Source organism: Idiotropiscis lumnitzeri, chromosome 6 (assembly GCF_059441095.1).
Source record: "Idiotropiscis lumnitzeri isolate Australia: NSW breed Sydney's pygmy pipehorse chromosome 6, RoL_Ilum_1.0, whole genome shotgun sequence".
NCBI classification, from domain to species: domain Eukaryota; kingdom Metazoa; phylum Chordata; class Actinopteri; order Syngnathiformes; family Syngnathidae; genus Idiotropiscis; species Idiotropiscis lumnitzeri.
In genome coordinates this window covers 6455709-6472233 of record NC_142396.1, presented here as the reverse complement: position 1 = coordinate 6472233, position 16525 = coordinate 6455709, and the positions used below count along the sequence as shown (strand labels likewise).

Genomic DNA, 16525 nt, shown 5'->3' with positions numbered 1-16525 from the left:
AATACACAATTTGAAGCATTAACAACTTAGGCATTGTACAAAACTTGGTCGGCAATTGGCTGGTGACCAGCTCAGGGTGTACTCCGCCTCACAAATCAAGTGAGGATAAGACAGCTACAAGAAACTGGATGAATGGAAAACCAAGCAGGGTATGTCAACCCATCAAGTTCCATTACAAGATTTGTATGAAAAATTCACACTGAAAGTTGTAAATTATTGAGAAATAATCTCATTTAAACGGGCATGACAGAATAAAAGTATAACCAAATTATTTCATTGAGCATCACAAAAATGGGGCTTTATTAACTTTGCAAAGAGCTTTTTTTAGACCTTCCACATGTAAAAACAGTCACACTGAAAAAAATGGGACTCTAAAATTTTCCATTCTTATTTAAGCTCACAGTACTATTACATTTTCTTTTTTTTTTTTTTCTTGGATTGGGCCACATTGGAGTGTGCAGGTGGACCTAATATTGATCTCAGTGTGCATAATTGTCAACATATCGCTTCTTACAGAAATCTTACATTTTAATCGACAACACTACCTTATTGTCAACAACTCTTCTGGTACATGTGACTCGATGCGCCTCAAACAACGACTGCATTATGTGTGAAAAGGCCTCACAAGAGCACTTTGAGCGGTGGGATGTTTTTGTTTGTTTTCATCACACGCTGGATCATCGTGATGCATTTTAATGACCTCATAGTCCACATGATCATTATTCACACGTCAAGAGAAGCTGTGGGAGAATTCAGGCTGGGTAAAGAGCCGCCTCAGCACAACACAATTCTGGTTTTGACGCTCTCTGACGGGTGTAGAACGTTTTGTTTCCTTTAAACTGAGCTGAATTTTGGCCCTTTACTAGACGATCATTTTTTTTTTTAAATGGCACAAATAGAATAAAGGACAAGATAAGGGCAGCAAATTAAATCCTCATTGATTTGAATATAAATTTCCCGTGCATGTTAAATGACTGACTTATACAAAAAAAAAAGGACATATTCAGATCACAATGACACTTCTTCCAAATGTGGAGAAAACTTTGATAGGATGACTGCCAGTGAGAGAGCAGTAGAAATGCACAGATCGAATATACGTTGCCACTGCGAGCTCGACTCATTAAAATACGTTGATGGCTGACGCATAACCCAAACAACACATTCGATTAAATATGATGTAAATACGCTGCAGTCGAAGTGCGTCGATGGTTAAATAAGCAAGTAATTGCCAACAGCGGCCACGGAAGTAATGCTGAGTTTTCCCTCCACGTTAGGTGGAGTTACTTATGTTTAATTTGGGCGCCAGTTTTGCATGTGTGGCATTAACGTAATCACATCCTTATTGGATGTGTCTTGAAATGTAGCACATAAAGAAATCAATTTTAAAAAAATACATCTGTGAATTACATTCAATTTCAACGTTCAGGACATGAAGGGACTGTTTGTGTTTCTCAAACCTGCAAGAAAGTGCACCGCCGCCCTCCCCCGCATTCTTCGACTCGACCTCTCGGCCGCATAAAAGGTGAATGTCGCGGTCGCTTTGGGCAAACCTGCCCTGACAATTGAATCAGCCAGCAGGAAAAAAAACAAAACAACAGCACACTGATTTTATTTGGTGTGCAATGTGGAGTTGGACAGAATATGTGAAGCTGTGCTTACAACACTTGTGCAGAGACACTTTTGGAAGCAGGAATGCCAAAGTGGAAATGACCAGCGTGCCAATACAATTGCGATCATAATAATATCAAATAGGTTGAACAATTTGTGACAGTGTCACTGTACTACTCTTAATAATACCGTAAGCATAAAAAAAATAAAGAGTTATCCTTCTTCCCTTTTCCATTCTGATCCGCAGATCAAAATTGTAGAAGCGATAGCAACATTTTCCCCCTGCAGTTCTCGATGCAGAGGCCGCGTCAAAGGCAAAGACGGCAAAGAGTGAGACAGGTGACAGCAGCGGAGAGCAAATGCGCCGATCAAACTCAAAAGATGACAAGAGACAGTCACACAGTGGGAGGGGCCTCTGGCTGTTGCAAGAACAAAAAAATTATTCCGGAGGTCGCCATCAGCAAGACTTACTCCACTAAGATAGAACCGTTTCTGTCTATATCCAAAAAAAAAAAAAATCATCTCTCCTCTTCTTTGCTTTTTCCATGATACCATTTTTTTTGTTTTTTTGGTTTTGTGTGGCCCACCATCCTGATGGCAACTCCCTTGCATTGATTCTGCTGCTCTCTTCACCCCGTCTCTCGGATTCCTAATTGAACAGTATTAACTGCTGCTGAGCCCCCAGCAGTCTATAATTAGCTGACCAGCCGATGGGACTTTTAACACCGCTGATCAGAATATTGCCAAGCCGACAAATGGACGGCCCTTTTTCATGTGCACAATGCGCTACGACTGACATACTGAAAGACTTTCGTAATCCATACAAACAAATGTAGTCCAAAATCTGCCCGATGACACTTTTCTCTCGTGAATTAATGTTTAGCCATGCCTAAATTAGGAACTCTTAATTGTATGCAAAGTCCACGAATGTGCTTATGGAGACATGAGAGCGGAGCAGCATGTTTATTGGAGAGGAGAGAGATGACAGGAAATGAAGGCTGTGAGATATTTGGAGGAGCAAGGTAAGGGATTCTGGTAACTTTGCAAGTTAGTGCTCAGATGGAAGACCATCTTGGGAAAGCGGGTGCTATAAACTTCAGGGAGAGGCGGGAAAATGCAAAGCCTTGCAAAGTGTAAAGGTCTTGTGTTGTGTTTCATGACAAACAAAAAGGATTTCATCTTGAAAATATTGTAATAAATAGTTTAGATTACAATTTGCCAACACCGATATTGCAACATGAGGTCAACTTGCAACTGGTTCCCGTGATCAAAAAGCTTTTTTTTTTTTTTTTTAAATGCCGACTGTCAGGTTTAAAAGGTCCTGACGCCTTCATTAGACTGAATTAAATGCAGAGAACCAGAGGAATAACCAGGGAAGGTTTTGTCTTTTCTCCATCGCGATGGGAGGAGAAGCCAGGAAGTGAAGTAGACGTCTTGCCAGTTCACTCTCCCGCACTCTCACTGACTCCTTCGCCCATCCCTCTGGACTTTATTCAGAGAAAAACGAAACCTATGGAAAGTGAAACTTAAAACAAGCGTGTGGGTGTGCGCATGTGTGCTGAAGCAATGATGTGCGTGTCTGTGAGTGTGTGTGTAATTATCATTGATACAAATAGTGTATAAAAAACATGATTAAAAATACACAAACTATTTACATACTCTCACATTTCCCCCCTGTTTGTCGGATTTAAATCATGTCCATACGGCTTTAAGATGAGTCATCAGGGAATAAAACATATAAAAATACATTTCAATGTGCCTAGTGAAAAATAACAAAACTGTCTCCACGCAGAGCTTGTCTCTGGGGGACTCGATGCAGGCCCCTTGCCTCGCTGTAGGAGGAGACAGCCGTCTTTACCTCCCGGATCTTCGTGTGTGGGGCTTGGGCGACAAGTCCATATTCATTTTACGTTTCAGTGTCCAGTTCGAGTTCGTCATTGTCCAGTTCGAGTTTGTCATACTCAACATCAATCAGATTGTAATGTTACTTTTGGGCAACAAACATGCAATTAATCATCATTTTTGTCATAAAAATAATGCAACAAAAACAGACTACACATAACAAAAAATGAAAACCATAATTATCCCGATATATATTGTGTCTTTCAAATTCTTCATAGTGGTCATAACATCAATAATTGTTTCATTTTTAAAACTTTAAATGCAATTAAGTTCTTCAATCAAGGTTCAAATTTCTTTATGTACGTCATTAATTTCCAAACCATATCTAATCTTTTTATTCTGTGGCTTCAACATTCGTATCTGTGGCTGGTGGTGTGGTTCTGATGTGCGTGTGGTCCGAAATTGTGACTCGGGGAGGGATTCGCGTTGCTAGGCCTTTAGCTGGAAACCGGTGAAGCTTGTACTGCAACTGGTGGATCCAGCTGCCACGCCCCGCGACCTTTGCAGCGTCGGGGTCACCGCCATCATCTGGCGAGGGCCATCTCAGCATTCACTTCCCCCCAACGGAGTCGTTTCAACACCTTGAAGAAGAGTTGGTCTCCCACACGGACGTGATTTCTGTAAATCAGAACACATTTGACCAGTATTTGCGTCTTTTGCATCTTTTTCGGTCAAACATGTTTTTTGTTGGTGGTTCTGATGAACCTGAGAGTCTATAGGGGATAGTGTCCTTCCTTCGGCTGGCATTGTCCTCATTGCTGTGATTGAAACATAGTCTGGCCATTGTCTCTCTTTTTTTTTTTTTTTTTCCATTAGTGCGTTCCACAAGTCCTGCAGACTGTATGCACAGTGACGCTTTGAGTCCATTTTTTAACAACTGTCCCACTTGTTACAACATCATTCACAAAATGCATCATTTTCACTTCAAATCACTTCTTGAAATTCCAAATGTCAGGATAATTTGATTACACAACACTTTTCCCAATCGTTTTTAGCATCAGCATGTGTTGTTGGAAACAACTTGATCCATTTTGAAAACATATCAATCATAGTCAAACAATATTGCAACCCAAACAAATAACAGTGTCCAAAAAAAATTTTTGTTGAAAAGTCTGTATGTGGGAACAATTCCATATGATATCTCCTCCCTGTTGAGGCACGACGTCTGCTCGTGTCTCACTCAATGTTTGCATCATTGTCCACCCAATGTGCATGTTCAATTAGTGGTGCCTTTTTCCCTGGCCTGAGATTAACTTGTCAAGTTGATTTACTGTGTGTGTGTGTGTGTGTGTGTGTGTGTGTGTGTGTGCTTTCATTAAACCTCTTGTGCTTTGTTGACTCTGGGGTTATGGCTTGGCTCCAGCCTTTATTCAATCGTAATCGTGTCATTTTCTGTTCAGAATTTTTTTTAATTTACAAATACTTACTTAGACGTGCTTTATGCGCAACTTTTCTTTTATCTTTTGTGATTTTTAAAGCACCCGTTCGCCCAAAATCAACAGAACACAAGAACATTTTATCTTGACTGTGAGTTCACATTGTAACCATACAGCTCATACAAGATGGGAAACTCCAAATTTTAATTAGCTCACAACCGCCTACGCTCTTCCTGCTTATCCTAACAATTTCTCTCTTTTACAAGTTATCTGTTGGTATCGCACTACTAATACTCCCATCGCATAAAAGTCAGCGTGATTTCTTCCTACAACCTTGGTTCTCAGACACTTTCTTATCAGTCTGGAAGGTGCACCTGGTCTTCAAATCCTACACGTCTTAACTCCTCCAGTCGGGAGGAAAATATGTCAAAAAGTCAAGTCATGGGTTTGGTGAAAATTTGGACGGCTCCACAGTCGTGTGGCGCCTTCTAAATGGTGCGTGGAAAAAGAATGGCGCTGGGCTTAAATGCATCGCACCTTATTAATGTAATGTTACAATTAAATCGCCGTGCAATGTGAATGTCGTGTGATGGAATGTCATTTTTTCATTCCTTAAAGCAGCAGTGAAAGCTCTTGATCACACTCTTAAATGGTTCTCTGCCACGAAATCCAAATTGTTGTGACTAATATGCAAATGGATTCACTTTCCTGTGTTTCTGCAGCAACACAAGTCCATGAAGCCATTTTTTGCAGTCACTGTTTGCCCAAATGGCTTATAATAATAATTTGGTAGTGCATGAAGATGCTTTGTAAATACAATCTTGCAGTGTATCTCCACAAGTTCCAACATACACAACCCATTTTATGGCCATGATACTGTTGTTTTAAACTCACCCTAAGCCTGTTGGGCTCTTTCTCTGCCGCATAAATTACAGCCCTGAGAGACTTTGGGCTCCAACTTTATCTATGAAAGGTCAGGGACTTAATGGAGGTCATGAAAGTGCCAAGGAAGGTGTTTACACAAAAGTGGTCTGGCAAAGATTTATTACTATTTTTCTTCCCGCTTATCACTGACAATGCGTCCTTTTAAAGTTTTGACTCTTGTTTAAATTCGCCCTTGCTTATTGATTCTGATATTAAAGTCCAATTGTCAGTGTATCACGGCCTAATAAGCAAAACGCATGTTGATGTAGAAGTCCTTCTACACACACTTTTTATGTTAGTTTTTTTCTTTCGCCATGTGATCTTCTATTGCTTCTCTCTTCGTCCTGAAAAGTTATTGTTTATCACAAGACTCTCTGCTTCCTTCTTTTTTTTAAATGTTTTCTCTTTTCCTTCCTTCTGCTCAACACGTTCAAGCTTTTTGTGCATAATTTAGAATCTTCTTTTCCATTTTACAAGTTGGCCAATTTAAATTAGGTTGTTTTATTTGAAAAGCCTGTAATTCTCTTTTTCCTTTTTCACATAATCACAAATTTCTTATCACAAAATGAACATGTTAATTCTACTTCAAAGTGGACAAGTACACATCAATGTTATTTGCAATTTCTAATTTCTTCTCTGCTTTAATGAAAATTATAGCCCTTGCCAATTTTTTCCTGTATCATTTATATTTCTGCATTTCATTGCATCTCTGGCCTACTTTAATATAAACATCATCAACTGGAATATGAAATCTAAAATATTTATTTCTTCAATTCACCAAAAAGCAAAATCTAATTTCTATCCTCCTCCTCACAGGAGCCTCTCCACAGTCTGCTCCTAATTTCCAAATTCACTGTAGTTTTTCCACAACCACTCAAACCTACCAATGTCTCGAATCAAAATTTAAAAAATCAAGAAACACCTATGTTTTTGCAAAAATTCCTCATGTTCACTTTCAGAAGCTTCATCCAATTGTTAAAATTTCATAACACCTACTTCTCCCTTTCTGAAGGAGACGCAAGTATACAATTAAGTAAAAACCATCATCAAAATGATATATCTTGTCTATTAAATCATGTAAATATAAATTATCTCATCACTAAACTTTTTCTGTAAATTAATCACATCCGCACAACTTGGGCTCTCATTATTCTGTAAAAATAAAACTAATTTCAATTCATGCAACCAACTCAGTGGCCTTCTGGGTCCCTCAACCACACAGGTTCTAATTCTGTTACTCTGTTCCATTTTTCCCCTTGCAAATCTGACTATGGCCCCTTTGTCACTTGCCCTATCATTTGAAATTGATTTATTATAAGCAATCCTATCTGCACCAATGTCACATAAAAAAGGGTAATTGGTGTCCCATTACCAATACGGTTATTTCAGCTCAATCATTTAATCAAAAGCCAATATCTTTTGTAAATTTAGGAGAACCTCTTAATTTAAAAACTTAGTCATGCTGAAGGCTGCTTCTTCTCAAGGCAATTTCTTGCTATCTGGCCTTCTTTTAGTGTGGTCTTCCTGTGTGGTTGACGGCAGTTTCTGGCAAAGTGTCCTGATCTGCCACAATTGTAACAAATATCATCTCCGGTGGGAAGGCGTCCTCGTCTCAGCCTCTTCCACCTTGATAAGGGACTTTCTGACCTTTATTTTGATAAAAAATGTCTATAGACCTCTGTTTCTTTTTATTTTCTATCTTCTCAGCATGGAGGGCGTGATTTACATACTCCTCCAGGGTACCTGTTGGCAGGCAAATGTAATGTTTATTTACCCACTTATGAATTTCCTCTCTTGATCCTGCATGTAAAGCATTCTTCAACTGCTGTTGAAATGCCCCATCCACATCACCATCTTCCTGCAGCCCGCTGTGGTTTTGAAACACAGCTGTCATTCTCACTTTGTATTGCCCAAATGTCTCATCTTTTCTGTTTCTTGTCACCCTCTTCTCTTTTTAAGGCTACCCTCATCCAATATTCTGTTTCCTCAAAGCCATTTTTCTTCATCTTTTTGTGGTCTTTCTTTGTCTTTGCTATGATTGATTTCTGCAATGCGGCTATTTTTCGTGTTTTTAACTGACCATTAAAACCATGTTCAGCTTTCCATGAGTCTAAATACTGAATTTTATCAAGATCCTGTTTTTTTTTTATGAACTTCCTTATCTTCACTCATCTTTTTAAACCAGCCTAGGCGTCTGGGTTCAATTTCTTTATTTTTCAGAAAACGCACATCAGGCTATTTCTCTCTTTTCTTTTAAGCCTATCCCGTTGTATAAGTTATTTTATTTAATTTCAAATTTAAATGAATTTATCTCCTCAAATCATCTTCTTTATTAATTTCTTTTGTAAATTTGGGAATTATTTTTCTCAATAAGATCTCGTCACTCATAAGTAGCCTTTTGTTGGTTACTAATCCTTGATTCCATTTTATCTCTACTTCATCAATCCTTTTAGCATAATTCCAACCACTTTGATCACTCTCCCTGACATTTAGACACACAGACAGACACTCAGACAGACACACAGACATATACACGGGCCCACAAAACGACACACACAGTTCTCAACACTGAACAACTTCAAACAAGAATAACATGTTAGTAATAACAGCAACACAATCCATCTTTATCTTTTGCCCATAATAAGTCCTTTAATTCAACTAATATCGCTCATAATTATGTGTGTGCAGCCCTATAGGGCCAATGCAGCCTCTGCCACAAATGCACACTGCCACTTATACACGCAACACATTGAGGTGAGCGCTTTTTTGGTTTATCTATCTTTTATTGGGGTTTTTTGTCTTATCGATGCAGTTCTGTCTGATCTAGTTCTCATTCTATGTGGCGTTACCTGATAATGTGGAGGTGGGGGTAATTCAGGATGTAGGGGGCATTTGCACCCCCCTCCCCCTTCTTTTACAACCTTCTCTGTCATTCTCAAATACTATTCCTGTTTATAACCCTTATTGCATTATACAAGATAAAATACCAAATGGTATTTGTAATCCCCAATCACACCATTCACTCACTTTGCATACAGCAAAATGATCATTCCACATCTGGTGTTGTGTGTGCGGGTTTTTTTTTTTTTTTTTTTTTTTTTCTCTTCAGCTTCTCTGCAAATTCTTCTCTCACTACCCTGAAACCTGATCCTTCAGGCTTGGCCCAGCCAGACCTCTTCTTTTGCTGTTGTCTGGTCAGCTACTTCTCCAAACCCACACACACACACACGCGCACGCACGCACGCACACTCACCCACGTATGCTCTTTGTCCTCATACACCCACACACACACACAGCTGCGCAGCTACAAAGAATATTCAAATAAAAATAATAAAAACCACCAAAAATAATGCCTTATTATTCCCTAAATTTCAATGTGAAATTGTGAGTAGACCTCTAAGTCGTCGATAATTTCTATTTATCGACACCGAGGAACTTTTAATCGATGCTACCGTGATGTCGGTTTGAACGAGTTACGACCTAATTTCTTCTTTTTGTAACTCCCTAAACAACACGATCGTGGTTTAGACGTACCTCAGGACGTTCTTTTATGCTACCGTACCCTCCGTAGGGGAGATCTAGTCTCCCGAGAAACCCAGTTTCTCTTCAGCGCAATGAGTTATGACCTAATAATTTTTCTATAACTCCTTAGACGAGCACGATCCAGTTTCTTTTCTTTTCGACCGAACTACTGCAAAACGGCCGGCGCGCGCTTCCTTACTCACATAAATCACCCCTTACGAATTGTGTTAATATTTTAAATTTTAAAATGGTGGCACAAAATAATTTGAAAAACAATACCTGGCTTCCTCCGGATCCGCCTGGTCCGACAGGGAACCGACATCCGGGCGGACGGCCGCGCCGCAGCTCAGGGACCCGCTTTCAAATGGTGAAGCGCTGACGTCAGATTCGTTGGCCCCCGAAATATCCAGCGACGTTCGCCCGTCCGGGTGTGGCTCCCGGGTTGACCGGCACCAATAAATGTCAGGTTTAAAAGGTCCTGACGCCTTCATTAGACTGAATTAAATGCAGAGAACCAGAGGAATAACCAGGGAAGGTTTTGTCTTTTCTCCATCGCGATGGGAGGAGAAGCCAGGAAGTGAAGTAGACGTCTTGCCAGTTCACTCTCCCGCACTCTCACTGACTCCTTCGCCCATCCCTCTGGACTTTATTCAGAGAAAAACGAAACCTATGGAAAGTGAAACTTAAAACAAGCGTGTGGGTGTGCGCATGTGTGCTGAAGCAATGATGTGCGTGTCTGTGAGTGTGTGTGTAATTATCATTGATACAAATAGTGTATAAAAAACATGATTAAAAATACACAAACTATTTACATACTCTCACACCGACATATGCCAACTAATATTGTTTGCATTTTAAAAGTCTTTGAATTTATGTCACAGATTTCAGTGATTCCGCTTGGTCACCTCATGATGAGTCTACAGAAACCAGTGATTGCCTCCTAGCTTTTATCGTAACAAAAATATGAGAGGAAAAAAAAAATACATTTAATTTTAAATGAAAGTGAACAAAAGCATTACAACAATATATCTGTCTTTGACACAGCACAGTATTTAGAAAATAAATCATTAACAAGGTCTATTCATTTCATATTTTTCAAGTTCGGTGGGCCGGATTAAAACGTTTAACGGGCCGCATATGGCCCCCCGAGCCGTAGTTTGCCCACGCCTGCTCTAGACTTTCCTGTCATAAAATTCAAGATTCCATCAATCGCAGCTTGTCGTCCAGGTCCTGAAATAACAAAGCAGGATCACCACCACGTCTGACTGTTGGTATAACGTTAATTGTTTTTAAACTCGATTTATTTTGTTACATTTACAACAGATACAACCAGATTCCAAAAAAAATGTACTTTCTTCCCGGCAGTCCATGGAAAATATTACAAAGCAGATTCTAATACCTCCAGATGAGGGGCAGAAGTCCGTGTTATCAAAACCATATTCCTCAACTGACACAATAAACCATACTTAGTTGTAAAGTATAACATGTTTGTAAAAAATAAATTGAAAGAAAATCTATAAATCTGGACGCAACTCATGGCACTCACTGAGAGTATACATTTTTACCACATAAAACAGACCAAACTTTTCATCAATAGACGCATACAACTTCAAATCAAATGTTCATAATCGTGGCATGTCTGGCTTAATAAGACCACAATCAACGTGCAGATTTAAGACCCAAAGTCGGAAAGATCTCTTTACTGAAACGTAACACACGCAAAAAATTGTTTAACAGATGCTCAAATACCCGACACACTTGGTCCTGTCTGTGGCATCGTGTGAAACAAAGCTGTCAAGCTATTTCCCCCCAAGAGCGTGTTTTGCATTTCAACGTCGACGAAATGTTACCGAAACGTAAGACAAAGGGTTTTAAGAATCCACTTGTTCCACAACCCAAACAAATCCTTCTGCAACCAACTTATTCCTCTTGAACTACACACCCTTAACTACCTAAAACATTATGGGACCAGACAACCGATAAAATAATGCTCACACCTGCAAAGAACAAAGATGGATGGAAATAAACACACTGAGGATTAAAAAAAAAAAAAAGTGTCACTCAGGCCTGCTTTGTTGGATAATAAACCGCCTAAAACGATTGCACGTTAAATCTGATTCAACTCGTAACAGGATCAAGACAGGATGTTCCGATGATATAAAAGTGTGTGGCGTCAGTGTCCCAATTAGGTGTTTAATGATTTATTTGGCATTTCTTCGGCATTTTGATGACAGCAATAACCAAAGTCCTTGGCAAGCATTTGCAAACAAGCATGAGTACGCGACTCATAGCTTTAAAAATTCCTGCAATGATAATGCTTGCGAATTGGTGATCGCCGAGCGTAATAAGTAGAAGGCCAACTTATTTTTTTTTTTTTACTTTAAAGTCATGCCACTAAATTGAGCATTTGTCAGAAAGAGTACTAGGTTTTGATTTGCAAGTAACATTCTGATGCTGGTAATGCAATTATCTCAGAATAAAACTACACATTTATTGAATTCCAATCTTTTCGAAAGGTCTGGCTTCTGGGGTCGGCCTCCGCAGGAAGAACATTTTGGACGCAACTCAGTTAGACAAACTGTGATGTGACTGCAACAAAGAATCAATTTTTCCCCATTTACATCCCGATACTTTCAACCCCCTCTTGTTCTGTTAGGAGGGAAAAGTCTGACATTTTCTTCCAAGCTTGACGGCGGTCAATGCGGTGATTCATATTTATGTGTTAAAAACCGAAATAGCACCTGCAACCGAGATAGCGCCTTTTAATATGTTTCAACTTGTGATTGTGAAAAAAAATTGTAAAATTTGTAAAATATTGTATACGTTTATTTCCAATGGCCTTTTATCTCCATTTAATCGCGAGTATTCTGGCTGCGCAGTTTAAAATCGTTTGTGGGTTGTCATGTGTTATTTTGTCCAATCAGATTTCATCTCTGTGTTGCTATGGCAATGTAAACTTCTCAAGACCTTCAGAGGCTCCCGTACAATGAAAACAACCCAAGAGCTTTTTTATTTTTTTTTGTGTCAAATTCAAAATACAAGGGCTTCTTGCAGGCCTTGGATGACGTCAGCCCTTTTCCGTCATCTGATTGGTTAAGAGCTACTCGAGTGGCATTCAACTCAAATGGGAGTACTCGCACCCCTGGGGGTACTTGAAGGCTCTTCAGCGGAAAATACAGAACATTACATTGTGTCTTCTTTTTAATTAAAAACATATTGTACGGGAATGTTTTTAGAATCTCTGTTTTCATTTAAAATGAAGTGAATAGTTTCTTTTCTTATTGTGATCACAAAGGATGAAACTTTGTGTTGGCAATTATTTTTATGAGCACAAATCTCCAATTTTAATTGAGATAATTGTGTTTTTTTTTCTTCTCTTTTCATTTTCAAATAGTTTTCGAGATACTAGTCGACTTCCAAAGTTTAATAATTTCACACTGATGGCAAGAAGTTGTGTTGAGTGAAGGCCTACATCTGAAACTGGGTTTTAATATCGTGGGCTTTTTGGGGTTTTTTTTTTTTTAGTTTGTTTTTCAACCGCAAACTCTCCCCTTGAGCAAGGTTACCTAGAGGGCTCTGTAATATATGCAGTCCATTATGGCACAAAATATAAATTTTTGAGGTGACTGAGGTCCTCATTGCCTTCAGCTTATTAACAAGTTCCTGTTGCGTGCTTTCAGATGCTCGCTTACCTTTCTCGTGAACATCCTCGCTCCACAAGGCTGGATCTTGCGTGGAGCTCCAGATCGAGGGCAAATGATGGTCATTTTCTGTTATTTCCTGTTTCAAAAAAAAAAAAAAAAAAAGTTCAATTCTTTTGCTGATGGTTTTGGCACCCATTCCAACCCTGTACAGGCCTAAAACTTTGCGCCTGATGTCATTGTATACAGACGAGAAGGTAAGAAATGGGTTCCTTTTAGAAATGTGCATGACACATTCCTCCACTTTAAACTGCTTGACTGTGAGTATTCGCATAAAATTTCATGAAATTAAATTAAATGCAAAAAAAATAAAAATAAAAATAAAAACCATACAGTACAATAAATTCCTGGTAGAGAGTGAGTGATCTCATGAATAAAATGCTTTCAACAAAAACACAACTTACCTGCGCGGCCTAGATACAGATGATTAATCAACGTAGCTGAGGGTGCGACATCTTCATGAAAGAGAAACGAGGAAAACGGAAGGTCAGATGTGCATTCAAGGGGGAGGCAAGCTCACGGGTGCACAGACAGCGGCGATAAAGACATAGATCAAACGGAAATTTAAAAGAAAAGGCTACATGCCAGCTTGTGATGGAAGATAAAACCTGAACGAGTTCAGCCAACAAAAGTAAAAGTTGCCACATTCACAGGACCTCCGCATTGAATTAAGACTTCACACTGTGTTATTAGGTTAGACAATTGAGCATCAAATGTACCAGCGTGAAGTCGATGGTTCCTTGTGAAACAGTTACACTTTCATATCCTGAAGAAGCACTTTCTCCCCAACAGGATTTCAATAGTTATTACGGTTAAATAAAGTTTGCGTTATTAGTTTAGCTGCAGCATGCAGATTTACCGCAGAGACTCAAGTCTGCCTCGCTTTCATCACTGTGTCTGGAACGCGTGCGCGTGCGTGTGCGCTCGGTATGCGTTGGATGAGGGCGTGTAGCGCATGAATAAGCGCGTGACCGCGCGCGTATGCGCGTGCACCCAATGAAAAGAGTTTGTCCTTCAGGCAAGTCAGACACGGACAAATTGAAATTTTCACTTTCATTCCATCTGAATGTTTGAATAGAGTAAATATGCTTCATTCTGTCTTTCACTCCCTTCAACAGTATCTCCAACAAAAGACCGCTTTCAGTATTAAACTGAAATGCTGGCTTGCAGAAACAGTACTCACGCACACACGAACGCACGCAACAGATGGTCGCTACGCACACATCAAAAACATTTCTCATACAATCAAGATGCCTCACCGTCAAAACACAGAGGAACGTCTGTCATTTTAATAAGCGATGACCTAGCCCTTCTTTGGCTGTTTTTTTTTTCTGTGCACACACTCTCTAACATCTTACAAGTAGTCTGACCATTCATCCATTCCATCCCCACGCGTGTCCCTTCCTCGCTCCCATGGCCTTCTTCGGCTCTCCTCATTATCCGCTTTCACCATGGCAAGCAACGGCGGAGAGAAAATGGAGGGAGCACACTCTCGGCGACCCATCGTTCATCTTCGTCCCCCTTTTATTTCCTTTACGGCTTCAAACCGGATTGCTTCGCATATGCCTGTTTGGTTTCAATGAGGCATTCTCCAGCGCTAACAAGCCATCTTAAAGGAAAGTGAAACTTCTCCCCATTCACAACATAACAAGTGCCAAGAGATAAGAATTCGCCTGGGCCAAATCTTAAATGTCAAGATGTTGATTTAAAAAGACAAGGCTAAATTGGCTATTATTTTTCGTTCTTCTTTCCATATTTACTGCTCTATTGCTGGCCATTATGAATGTAACATATGAATGTATTTTTCTCAAGTGGTGTATGGGCATCAATTTATTTTCAAAGCGACTATGAAACTCGCAGAGATTTGCAGTGGGAGAGTGTAAACGCTGATATTTATCGGTTACCTACTTGTGGCGGCTATGCTATTAGGCAGAGGGAAATAAGATACGGGACTAGTTCTAAATTCTATATTTTCAATTGAACATATTGATGCCAATTGATCACCATTTTTGGACATTCTAAAGTGCCCAGACACATTTAATAGACAAATAAAAACGGTGAGGCAGACAGACGTGCCCAAAAGAAGGGAGCCAACCAGAGCACACCAGTGTCTCACCAGCCGCAAAACTCATCATTTGTCACTGACGGTATGAAAAAGGGACCATCAAACGTTCCAAAATGTCCCAGTAGCGTAAAATGAAAAGTGTCTACATGATTTCTCCCTGAAATATGCAAGTCTGTCCATGTGTCAAGAAGGCATTCACGTTCTGGCCTCTGTAGCTTTAACCTTTGACATTTTGCTATTTGGCCTGTCAGCAGCGGCTCTGCGTCACGAACAGCATACAGTTTCGATGACAGCTATCCCGCTGAGATAATCCACTCGTGTGACTGCAAAGGCGAGACCTTCTACACTGGAGAATGAATACCATCCTATACTTCGAAGTGAATCAGAAGTAATCGTAATCGCAGTAAGTCAAACCTTTCCATTGTATTTTTAAAGAGCTTATTTTATTTATCAGATGCTGTTTACGTAACGCAGAATGACGTGAAATCAGGAGTTAATGTATCATTATCTTTCTAATTTGCTGCTCTCGTGAAGGAAACCAAAATGTATTTGAAACAGCTTTAACGTATTTGATGGCAGAGTAGTTTCTTTATCCAATCAGAATTCAGCTAGCTCGTGTTGCCGGGCAGATTTCATAATACCAGGCGCAAGCACTATTCGTCCGAGGCCTTCAGATACAATCGTGCCGGCGTCTGTTCTGTGTCTCAAGGGCGCTTTTACAGTTGATAGACATTTGCGATAGCCAATCAGATCACAAGTTGGTTTCAGTGAGCCTTCTCGCTGGCCTTACGCTGAAGGTGATGAACGTGTTTTGCGATTGGATACTCACTTGTGAGGGGGCAGCGCTACGCAGAATCAACACACCAGAAAGTCGTAACTGGCGATTGTTCAAAAATCTAAAATATATTCTGGTTTTTATAAACCACAATGGCCTAAGGAGGAATTTAATTGCAGATAGACTTGCGAGGCCATTTTCAAGACGAACCTTTCAAGAAAAGCTAAGTCGTCCAACACTCACTCAGTAGTGCGTAAGTGTCTACTGAAATGCACGGCCCGCCACTGACATGAAAAAACAGTACTTTGCGATAGCATAGCAGCAATGAAGTGCGTTATTATAGCAAATGTAACAAATAGCTTTTTGACTAGCCTGTGCCGCAGTTAAAGCAAACGACATGTAAAACCTTTACGCTCGTTAATTGCATGCAGTCTATATTAGCCCATTAGGACCGCTCGTAGTTTCGTGTATAATTCATTTAAATCTACCCCCAAAACGTAATATGATCTATAATTAATGTAGTTGCTGGTGGATAATTGACAATTTGGGAATGGGAAATTGGGTCACGGACCCATTCTCTTCCTCGAAAAGTACTCAAATATGTGATGTGCAGCCAATGTCTCAATGGATTTTGTGTTTTTATCTACTTTTT

General features: G+C 39.8%; 1 long non-coding RNA gene across 2 annotated transcripts in view; it reads right to left on the bottom strand.

Annotated features, from left to right (window-relative positions):
- LOC148334843 (uncharacterized) overlaps positions 1–13488 on the bottom strand; it is a 31486-nt gene extending 17998 nt beyond the window's left edge. For both annotated transcript variants that reach the window (XR_015844109.1, XR_015844108.1), the window contains exons 1-2: positions 13438–13488; positions 13025–13112 (exon numbers count right to left, since the gene is read on the bottom strand). This is a non-coding gene — a long non-coding RNA (uncharacterized LOC148334843). The remainder of the gene's footprint in view (positions 1–13024; positions 13113–13437) is intronic.
- Positions 13489–16525: the final 3037 nt, after the last annotated feature.